At 34.5% G+C, this 11,121-nt stretch overlaps 1 pseudogene; it reads right to left on the bottom strand.

Moving 5' to 3' along the window:
* LOC114075195 overlaps positions 1 to 1,131 on the bottom strand; it is a 5,514-nt pseudogene extending 4,383 nt beyond the window's left edge.
* Between the last annotated feature and the right edge of the window lie 9,990 nt (positions 1,132 to 11,121).

Here is an 11,121-nt window from a genome sequence, read left to right as displayed (position 1 = left end):
CCCATTTCCATACCTCCTTATAGAATGGCTCCAGCAGAGTTAAGGGAGTTAAAGGCCCAACTTCAAGAGTTGTTAAGTAAAGGTTTCATTAGACCAAGTGCATCCCCTTGGGGTGCTCCGGTGTTATTTGTGAAGAAGAAGGATGGGAGTTTTCGGATGTGCATAGACTACCGAAAGTTGAACAAGGTAACTATTGAGAACAAGTATCCCATCCCTCGCATTGATGACTTGTTCGATCAGTTACAAGTTGCTTGTGTCTTCCCTAAGATTGACTTGAGATCCGGTTATCACCAATTAAAAATACGGGCAACGGATGTGCCAAAGACTGTTTTTCAAACCAGGTATGGGCATTACGAATTTGTAGTAATGTCTTTTGGTCTTACGAATGCCCCTGCTGCTTTGATGAGCTTGATGAACGGGATTTTCAAGCCATATCTGGATCTTCCTCTTCATGTCTTGATGCCTTGAGATTCCGGCATGGACTAGCTTTTTACTTATTTTAGTTTCTTAGATACCATTAGATTAGTAATTTGAGGATAGATGTTCTTGTGGTGATGACTTCCAGGTTTTGGGAATAAATAGTATTGAGTTTTATAAGTTATTTGATCGATTTTCATTAATGAGTTAAAGTCTTCCGCATTATATTTTGTTATTTATGGTTGAAATGTTGGGGTTTAGATTGGTTGGTTCGCTCACATAGTAGGTTAAGTGTGGGTGCCAGTCCCGGCCCGTTTTGGGTCGTGACAACATCTATAAAAACATTTGCATACCTCCATAACTATTCCCTCAAGTTCTCAGTATTTATTGGAATAGTTTTTCCTACTCGAAGCTGGAATTCACTAATTCGATATTGGAACTTCTATATCTGTCAAATATTTTAATGAGTATTTATGAACACAAAATTCTTGGTGGTTCTATATAAGTATATTATCCACTAACAATTAGAACAATAATTTGCAGATCTAAATAATACAAACCTTACAATTAACTGCAACCTTCATTCTGTATGATTGGTAAGTTCTCCATTATTATTTGCATTGATGACTGCGCTTCCACAACTAGTCATTTCCTACTAAGTGCCATGTAAAACTTGTTGGGTTGTTCTTGAAGTGAAACCCCCCAAAAAAATTTGGGGAAATTTTAATGCATTTTCTTCTTCTAGTAAAAGAAAAAATAAATCAATCAACAATAAAAACCTCGTATATGGCCACAAATGTACTCTTAAAAATGTCACAACCCAAACCATCGTGATTGACACCCACATTAGCACTCCGGTGGGAGAACCACTACTACAACCCAAACCAAACAACTAAAGCCATAACTAAGGCAATTAAGTCAAACACTAAGGAAATAAAATAGATTTCCAATAAACTCTAACAAAAGTCTAACAAATATAATCAATGCGGAAGAATAAACTAGAATATGAAAGTCAATGTACCAAAATAGCTAAACAATGAACAAAGTCTAAACAAGAAGGGACACACCCCAGACTAATAAACTAATCAAATAACTATAGCAAATGTCTGGGTCCGGAAATGGTGGACATAGACAAAAGAGAACTCGATGGCAACCCGAAATAATTATTGAATTCGAAGCGACGATCACCGATCTTCTAAAAGAGGTTTGTCAATAGTCGCGTGAAGATGTCCTGTATTCAACAAAAATAAGAGCAAATGCTGGATCAGTATATGACCAGAGTATATTGGTAGAATCACGTGGCTATCCCATTCGTGCAATATAAACAAGTCAAGACAACATTATAATCACATGTATACATATCAACACATACAATATCATCAAAATTTACAAACAACACACTTCAGATTTTATATCAGATCATTGGTCCTCTCATGGAACCCAAACCAAAATAGTTAGCATGCCGAAACATGACTGTCACGCCCCAAGCTACCCCCAATATGAGGACATGGAACATGGAACCACAAGTGATCCCAAACTAACCCTGCTGGCATGATCATGAGCATACTAAAGATAATAAACTGATGCGGAAGCTAAATCATAATTTATGATGAAAAGATGGGGAATACCCATATGCTAAAATATATGAAAATTGATGAGTTTAATACAATGAAAATATTAACTCCATACTAAGCTGAATCTAACTATGTCTGAAATAAGCCTCTAAACTAGACTAGAAATAATGGGACAAGCCCCCAGCTAAATCTAGCAAAAACTGAAACTAAATGACTAATGACTGATATGACACTCATGACTGTTGTCCTCGGAGAATGAGGACTCACCACTGAATATACTGACTAGAGATCGGAAATCGATTTATGCATGATCTGGATGCTGAGAACCTGAACATACATCACGAGAAGATGTAACGCACGTATGAGTCAGTACTTGAAAGGTACTGAGCATGTAGGATAGAGTAAAGCTGATATAAAACATAACAGAACAAGCATAAAAACAAGTACAATAATCTTACATGATAAACTAAATTCTGAGCTAACCGGATACAATGACCAATTTATAGCATGCTGAAACTGAATACTGAATATACTGATAAGTGGTCAATGTAGAGAGTCTGACTGAACTGTGGGAGCTACTAATAACCAATAATAAAACCACATTAGCTAAATTTGGAGTCCAATGTATACGCCTATCGAGAGGACCCAATATACCCTGCCAAAGGTATAAAGGCATGCTGGCGTGATCACTACACTGATTGCCCACAGAGGAGACTTACGACCTACTTGGCTAGTAGTTCTGGGACTATTTGGGTATGCTGAACCTTAGTCCAACTCGGTATTATGCTACTCCCATGAATTCTGTAAATTTACTGATTATTTATGAGTTTCTATAAATACTGGATAGCCAGAAACTGAACATGAAAACTGAGAATGCAACAATTAATCTGGTAATTATGCATTTATAATCGAGCCATGTATATCGAAAGTGTCTGAAATATCTTACCTAGCACGTGTAATTCAAGAACTAAAGAAAATACAAAAATAGGGTTCTGAAATTCATTCGATAATCTGAGTAATTACATGATAATTTGATTTGAAACATATATTTCATAAATTCATGAAGTTCTAACAAAGTTCTAGAAACCCTAGGTTTAATCATGATAAGAGAATCAAGAACCTGACTGAAAACTAGGGACCCAATGGGCGAAAGGAACCCACTAGTGAAATCCCACATACCTGGTGATGACATCTATGGAAAAATACTTAAGTTTCGGGGCTGGAACTGCTGGAGCTTGTGGCGTTCCTGAACTAGGGTTCTTGAGCTTTTTCTCCCCTCTTGCTTCTAATTTTCTAAGTTTTGATTTAATGATTTGACTTAGATATGTTTTAATTATGTTTCTAAGCTTAAACTGACTAAAATATGATGATTTAGGGTTAAAAAAACGTAACTTGGGGTTTAAACGAAGTGGGAAAGGTCAAAAAGACCCCTAGGAAGGTTGCTGTCGGACCAAACGACGGCCAAGATTGACGGTCCGTCGTCTTCCCGACGCCCCATCGTTGGGTCCATCGTGAGGGCCTGTTCGACAAGCCTTTACTAAAATAGGCATAACTTTTTACTTGGAGATCTGATTTTATCAAGGCCGGTAGATAAGGAAAGATAATTCAATTATCTATATGTGGGTAGGTCATGAGATACCTAATTCATTTTGTACTAAGATTTATGACCATTTGAAGTTGACCCAACTGCATTTCCACTTGACTGTCTGCAAATTTTCTACCTACGGAATGTAGGAACCTACGGACCGTGCTGGTCATCCGTAGCTCTTGTGAGAGAGTGGGTGAAGGGAGTCTTGATCGACGATCATGGACTACGAACCGTCGTCTGACCTATGGACCGTAAGTCCGTCCGTCGTCGAAGACTTAACCAATTTTTCTAGGGTGAAATTTTTGGGAGTTTCTGATCCCATCGACGATTGTGCAGGACGAACCGTGGTTCAGGCTACAGTTCGTCGATGCAACCGTTGGTAGAACCTGCAAATTTTTCTAAAAACTATTTTTTGTTCAGTCTTGGCTATGGGATGTTACATTATATCCCCCTTGGGAACATTCCTACTCGAATGAAGACTAAACTTGCTGAAATAGAGGGAGAGAGCTGCAAACCCCACTACTAAACACTGAGAACTGAGTTTCTGACTGAATTGAGTTCTGAGTACATGTAATTACGTTGAAAATGCAAGTACTAACTGAGGGAACATGATTCTAAAACTGAATTTACGCATGAATGACTCTAAAACTAAATAGGAACTATTACCTCAAGATGGAGTGGAATCGGAATGAAAGAGGTAAGGATACTTGACTTTTATGGCTGCTTCTGCTTCTCAAGTAGTTCCCTCTACGGACTGACTCCTCCACAAAACCTTGACTGAAGCGATTTCTTTGTTTCTCAACCTTATAACCTGACGCTCAAGAATCTCAACTGGTACATCCTCATAAGAAAGACTATCTTTCACCGCAACACTCTCTAAAGGAACTATAGAGGCTGAATCACCCACATATTTCTTCAAGAGTGAGATGTGGAAGACCGGATGCACTGTTGCTAATTCTGCTGGCAACTCTAACTCATATGTCACCTTTCCAACCCTTTTCAAGATCTTGTAAGGTCCTACATATCTAGGGCTGAGCTTCCCTTTCTTTCCAAATCTCATCACCCCTTTCATAGGTGAGACTTTCAGAAAAACCCAATCATTAACTTGGAACTCTAGTTCCTTTCTCCTTACATCTGCATAAGATTTTTGAGGACTTTGGGCTGTCTTAAGTCTATCTCAACTGAGTTGCACTTTCTCCATATCATAAAGGACTGAATCTTGCCCTATCAAAGCTGCTTTACCTACTTCAAACCAACCAACAGAAGATCTACATCTACGCCCATATAAAGCCTCATAAGGGGCTATCTGAATGCTGGAATGGTATCTATTATTTTAGGCAAACTCAATAAGAGGAAGGTGATCATCCCAACTACCTTTGAAATCAATCACACAAGCTCTCAACATATCCATTAAGGTTTGAATGGTACGCTCTGCCTGCCCATCCGTCTTTGGATGAAGTGCTGCAGTAAGGTTAACTTGAGTACCAAGACCTTTCTGAAATGAATTCTAGAAATGAGAGGTAAACTAAGGACCTCTATCTGAGATGATAGACAATGGAACATCATGTAACCTCACAATCTCATTAATGTAAAGCCTTGCATAGTATTCTACCGAATATGTTGTCTTGACCGCCAAAAAGCGAGAAGACTTAGTCATCCTATCAATTATCACCCAAATTGGGTCATGCTGTCTACGAGTACGAGGTAACCCTATGATGAAATCCATATTGATCACATCCCAATTCCAAGTGGGAATGTCGATCTCTTGAGTCATACCTTCTGGTTTCTGATGTTCTATCTTGACTTGCTAGCAATTGGGGCACTTACTCACAAAGTTTGCTATATCCCTCTTCATGTCATTCCACCAATAGACTTCCCGCAGATCGCGATACATCTTAGTGGCACATGGATAAATAGAATACCCGGAGTTATGGGATTCTGCAAGAATATGCTGCCTCAACTCGCCTATGTCAGGAACACACAATCTACCATGGTAGCGAAGTACACCATCTCATCCTTGGGAGAAAACCTCCACTCTGTGATTATGGATTTTACCCCTAAGTTCAGGCAAAATTGGATCACTATCTTGCTTTTCCTTGGCCTCTACTACCAAAGAAGATTCTGCCCCATTCTGAACTGTTACACCGTTGTCTGATATGCTCATAAGGCAAACTCCCAAGCGAGCAAGCCTGTGAACATCCTTCACTAGCTCCTTCCTTTATTCCTCAATATGGGCTACACTACCCATAGATAATCTACTAAGAGCATCGGCTACTACATTTGCCTTACCAGGATGATAATGCACACTCATATCATAATCCTTAAGGAACTCAAGCCATCTCCTCTGATGAAGATTCAACTTTTTCTGGGTGAACATATACTGAAGGCTCTTATGATCAGTGAACACATCTATATGAACACCATACAACTAGTGTCTCCAGATCTTGAGTGCAAAAACCACTGCTGCAAGCTCGAGGTCATAAGTTGGATAGTTCTTCTCATGAACCTTAAGTTGTCTAGAGGCATAAGCTATCACCTTACCTCGCTGCATCAACACACAACCTAGGCCAACTATGGATGCATCACAATAGATCACATACCCATCTGAACCCTCTGGTAGAGTCAAGACAGGAGCTGTAGTCAATCTAGTTTTCAATTCTGCGAAGCTTTTCTCACAATCATCTGACCATTGGAACTTGACCATCATCTGAGTCAACTTAGTCAATGGTGAGGCTATGGATGAAAATACTTCCACGAACCTTCTGTAATAACCTGCTAGACCTAAGAAACTTATGATATCTGTAGTAGAGGTAGGTCTGGGCCACTGTTTCACTGCTTCTATCTTATGATATTTGTTATTAAAATAATATAGTGTTTTAGTTTTAATAATGATATGTCTTAAGTACTATTTTATAATTATGTGATATTGAATTCCCGCGTGAAGCGCGAGTAATTTTACTAGTATTTATATAAAAGAGAATCTTAGTCCCGCCTACGTGGCACCACCACAAACAAGAATATTTTTCTAAATTTATTTATTTTCAAAATTAACCTTCCTCTTTCATGAAAAGATGTGACTCTTATGAAAAATTGTGACTTTAATGAAGAGTTGCGACTTTATGAAAGGTTGTGACTTTTATGAAAGATTGTGAACGTTATGAAAGGTTGCAACTTTTCCAAATAGTTGTATCATTTCTGATAAGGCACAATAAATATCTGTTCACACTACCCTTTGTTGTCTATAAATAGAGGGATTTCCTCTCATTTTAAAAGAACGAAAATTTTGATCTTCTTTTTTCACTTCCGCAAAATTAAATATTCGTGAGTTTGCTCCCGTTGAGTGACCTACTAACACCACTGTTTTTGTACATTCAGTGGACTCAATTTTATCCTTTCTATTTCATTCCATTTTTACATATGTTGGTATTTTTTTTACACTCATTAATTTATGCATATGATATTAATTGTTGTTTTTGGCTACATGTTTAAAACTCTGTTGTTTATGTTTCTGCAAAGTTATTGTCTCCAATTATATTGAACATATACACTTATAGTACATATATTCAGTGTATAGAAAATAGTTAGTGTACTCAGTTCCAAGAATTCATGTTTAAATATTCTATTAAATTTTATAACTTTAAAGTATTATGTATAAGTTTACACATTATCTATTTTTACATAGATATAAAATTTCTCACTTATCAATTGAAGAAATTCATTATGCAAGTTAAAAAGTTATAATTGTTTTAATCTTCAAGCGTAATTTTTTTTTGGATATGTTAACAATTTTTTGAATTTTCTCCTACAACATATATCAAAATTGTATAATCTATACAACTTAAATGTTACTTTTTATTACAAAACACCTTTGTATATGTATTCTTATTTTTTTTATTTCCATCTAATGTTGATTAAAGAACCTATGCTTTATTATTTTGTGAATAATTGATTCATCAGATGTTCTTGGATTATGTGATAATGACAACTAATTAAATTCATGTTGGAATATTGCTTATATTTTTTTAAGAAACTATTTTTCCATTATTGTTAATGTATGGATATTTGTAAAAAGTTGTGACTTTTTATAAAAAGTTGTAATTCTAATGAAAAGTCGCGACTTTAATGAAAAGTCTGTTTGAGACCATAAATTGCCTTTGGTAGGCAACATACATGGGTAGGATTCCCAGAGTTTTCAAATCCTGGTGATTGTCACATGTAAACTTCTTTAGTAAGACGACCCTGCAAGAAGGGTTTGTTAACATCCAGCTGATGGACTAGTCAAGTTGAGTGGTGATAGTTAGGATGAGACGGACAATAGACAAATTACTTAACTTACGACAAAAGAAGTGGCCTAATTGTGTCAATACTAATATTCATGGAAGAGTGCAATGACATACAAATTGTTTGTACCTAAGAAAAAGAAATCAAAATAATATACTAACTGTGGTAAGCAAGACACAATATGTTTTGTTCTGAACAGACTTCATCATTGGTTCTATATAAGTTATCATATATTTTTTTTGTTGTGTACTATCATATATAGTACAACCCACAAGCAACTTTCCCAATATGTTTATGAAAAAACCTGTTGAAATGAACAAAAGAGAAGATAAATTTTCAACCATTGTTATTGGACCTTTTAACACAGTTAAAAAAAAATAGTCACCAAAATAGCAAATAAAAAATGTAATAGGTAGATGAATGATTATGACTTACAGTAATAGATTAAGCTTCGTTAAATATGAGGAAAAAAACTTTGGGGAATGAAACACACTTCATAAGAAATTTTAATAATTTATTTGAATTCGACTCCCCTATGGCCAAAAAAAATACAAATAATAGTGACAGAAATAATTTTTTAGTTTATTAAAGAACCAAATGTAATGAATTCCACTATTTCAACAACGTTAAGACCTGCAGAATGAGAGATGCAGGAGTAGCAATGTCGCATTGCAATCAAAAATCCTTTTTATTTGTTTATACGAAGAAACCTGTAGAAATGGACAAAAGAGAAGATCAATTTTCATTAATCTTTGTTGAAAATTTTAACATAGTTTTAAAAATAAGTCACCAAAATAGCAAAAAGAAATTATCATAATTTCATGAATCACTGTGACTTAAAGTAAAGATTTAGCTCCATGAAATAGGAGGAATGAAACTTCGAGGAATGAAACAAACTTCATAAGAAACTTAATTAATGTATTTGAATTTGACTACCCTATTTCGTCTCTTCGTTTTGAGAATAATAAGAGATCAAGTTTTATTGAAACATACAAGTGTCCAAAATACATTACAAAAATAATTTTTATCGACAATAAATATGGACATTAACGAAGAGTGCTAGAGCCTTTACCGACATTAATTAATCGCAGTTAGATTAAGTGTTGCTATAATCTTTAGGAACATTTATAGAGAATACCACTTGCCTCTGAAAATACATATTTACTGATAATTAAACTACTTGTTGTTGTTAAATATCATTTTTAATATAGTAATAACTCTTATTTTTATGACGTTATTTTTTTAATAAAGAAGTAAAAAATCTTTCTTTTGAATTATTTCAATTAAATTTGTGAGCTGTAAACTTGGATACAACTTGATAGACTAGCAACATGCCTTTTTCTTCTTGATTGCTAGGAAAGGAAGGTTGTCTTTATTATTATTTGTGGATATTTCAGACTTCAAGTGCTCACTAAATTATTTTGTAAGATTTTAATATGTTATGTGTCAAAATTTTTGTTTAGAAATATCAAGTTGTGAACAGTTCCATTATGATGCCACCCACTTCTTGGTTGATAATTGCATTAGTTCTTTCTAAGTGCATATTATAGCCATAAAAATTACAATGGTTCAATTCAAAATAAATTGAGGCCAGTGATAGGAAACATAAGCAATAGTAATGACTAATCTGAGACAATGAGGAAAATCATTTATAATACAAACAATTTTAGGCTAATTTTAAAACATATACATGATATGTCATACTATAAGAAAAACAGATTGCTGGAGGTTCATAAGAAAGGAGATGAAGATCTTCCATTTGAGTTTAGTTAATTATGTTCTTGTATGGACGTGATGTTTCACTTTACTTGGGAGTATTGTTGTTCGAGGCTTTTTGGTTTCTTCTTTATTGTCTGATCTTTATAACTATTTGGAATTTAGAAAATTTCATTACTTCTGACCAACTAATTCTATGGAGATTTTCTTAGACTTCTTTCTTATACTAAAAATCTCTCTATGACACATAATTTCTATAACAAAAAAAAAAAGCACTTTAAGATTTTGAAGGAACGCTTTGCCTTAAAATAAAATATTCTTGACAATGTAGTCTATACATAGAAATATCAATATTATTTATTAATCATATGTGAGCGTAATAAAATAGTTCAAACCCGTGTGAAGCATGGATAATTTACCTTGTTGTGATATATGTATGAGATACTAATTGATACACTATAGGAGGAAAAGAATTAGCATATACATTCCAATGTGTTAGACGAATTTGTTTTGCCTCCTATATACAAGTGATGATCCGGGAGGTCAAATAAGAGAAAACAAAAGAATTTGAGTAAAAGAACATCATCAAGCATGAATTGTTGTAGACGGTGTGGCCAATAAGGTCATACTCGACGTACTTATGACTATTTCTCAACAAAGAGATGATTTTTCTTGTTTGTAGATATATAGGATGTTTCAATTTTTGTTGATGTATTTTCATAATTTTGTATTGATCATATTGTATAAATAATTTAGATAAGGATACATATAACATTTACGCAGATATATGAAAGAATCTGTATATACAACAAATAATTTGAGAAAAATAAATAAAAGGTATAAATTAAATTTTGTTTTTGTTTTTGGTGACTCTTTGACCAAGGAAAGGTATGTTCAAATTTTTTTTAATCTTTTGTAAAATACACAAAAAAAAATTGTTTTTCAACTACTTGTACACGTGATACCAAGTTCTAGGAGACTCTTTTGTTATATTATGGACTCTATATTATGTTATGCTTAGTTTCTTATTTCTCTCTTACTTCCATATTTACCCTTGTTGAGGGTTGTTAGGCTGACCTATCTTAGTGGGATAAGGTAGGTGCCATCACACTCAATTTTTTGATTGTGACACAGACTCATCTAATCATCTAGGAAACCTCTAATGAACTGAATATATGTGTCGAGACAAGATCCTTTCTATCCGAATACTCCACTATCAATATCTATTAAGTAACGAATAATAGATAAACTAGAACCCTCCAAATCAAGAGGTCTCACCAAATACTGATAGAGAAAAATCCTACTGAACGGTCTGCTTCCGATCTTGAAAACCTAAATCTACGTCATTTAAAAATGTAAGAAAAAATTAAATCAATACATTGAATCTATGATTTGTAAAATAGTTGAATGAATTAACTGGCTAAACTTAATATATGAAGGTAGATCGTGAAATAGTCAACTAAAATGTATAGCATGCACGTGTACTTTTACAACTAAGATTTATGATTAATTATGTATGTAGTAGTAGAGAATATTGAAAATAAT

Source organism: Solanum pennellii, chromosome 12, assembly GCF_001406875.1.
Source record: "Solanum pennellii chromosome 12, SPENNV200".
In the NCBI taxonomy this organism is placed as follows: Eukaryota; Viridiplantae; Streptophyta; class Magnoliopsida; order Solanales; family Solanaceae; genus Solanum; species Solanum pennellii.
The sequence above is the reverse complement of the archived record's forward strand: the minus strand, read 5'-3'. Positions and strand labels throughout refer to the sequence as shown.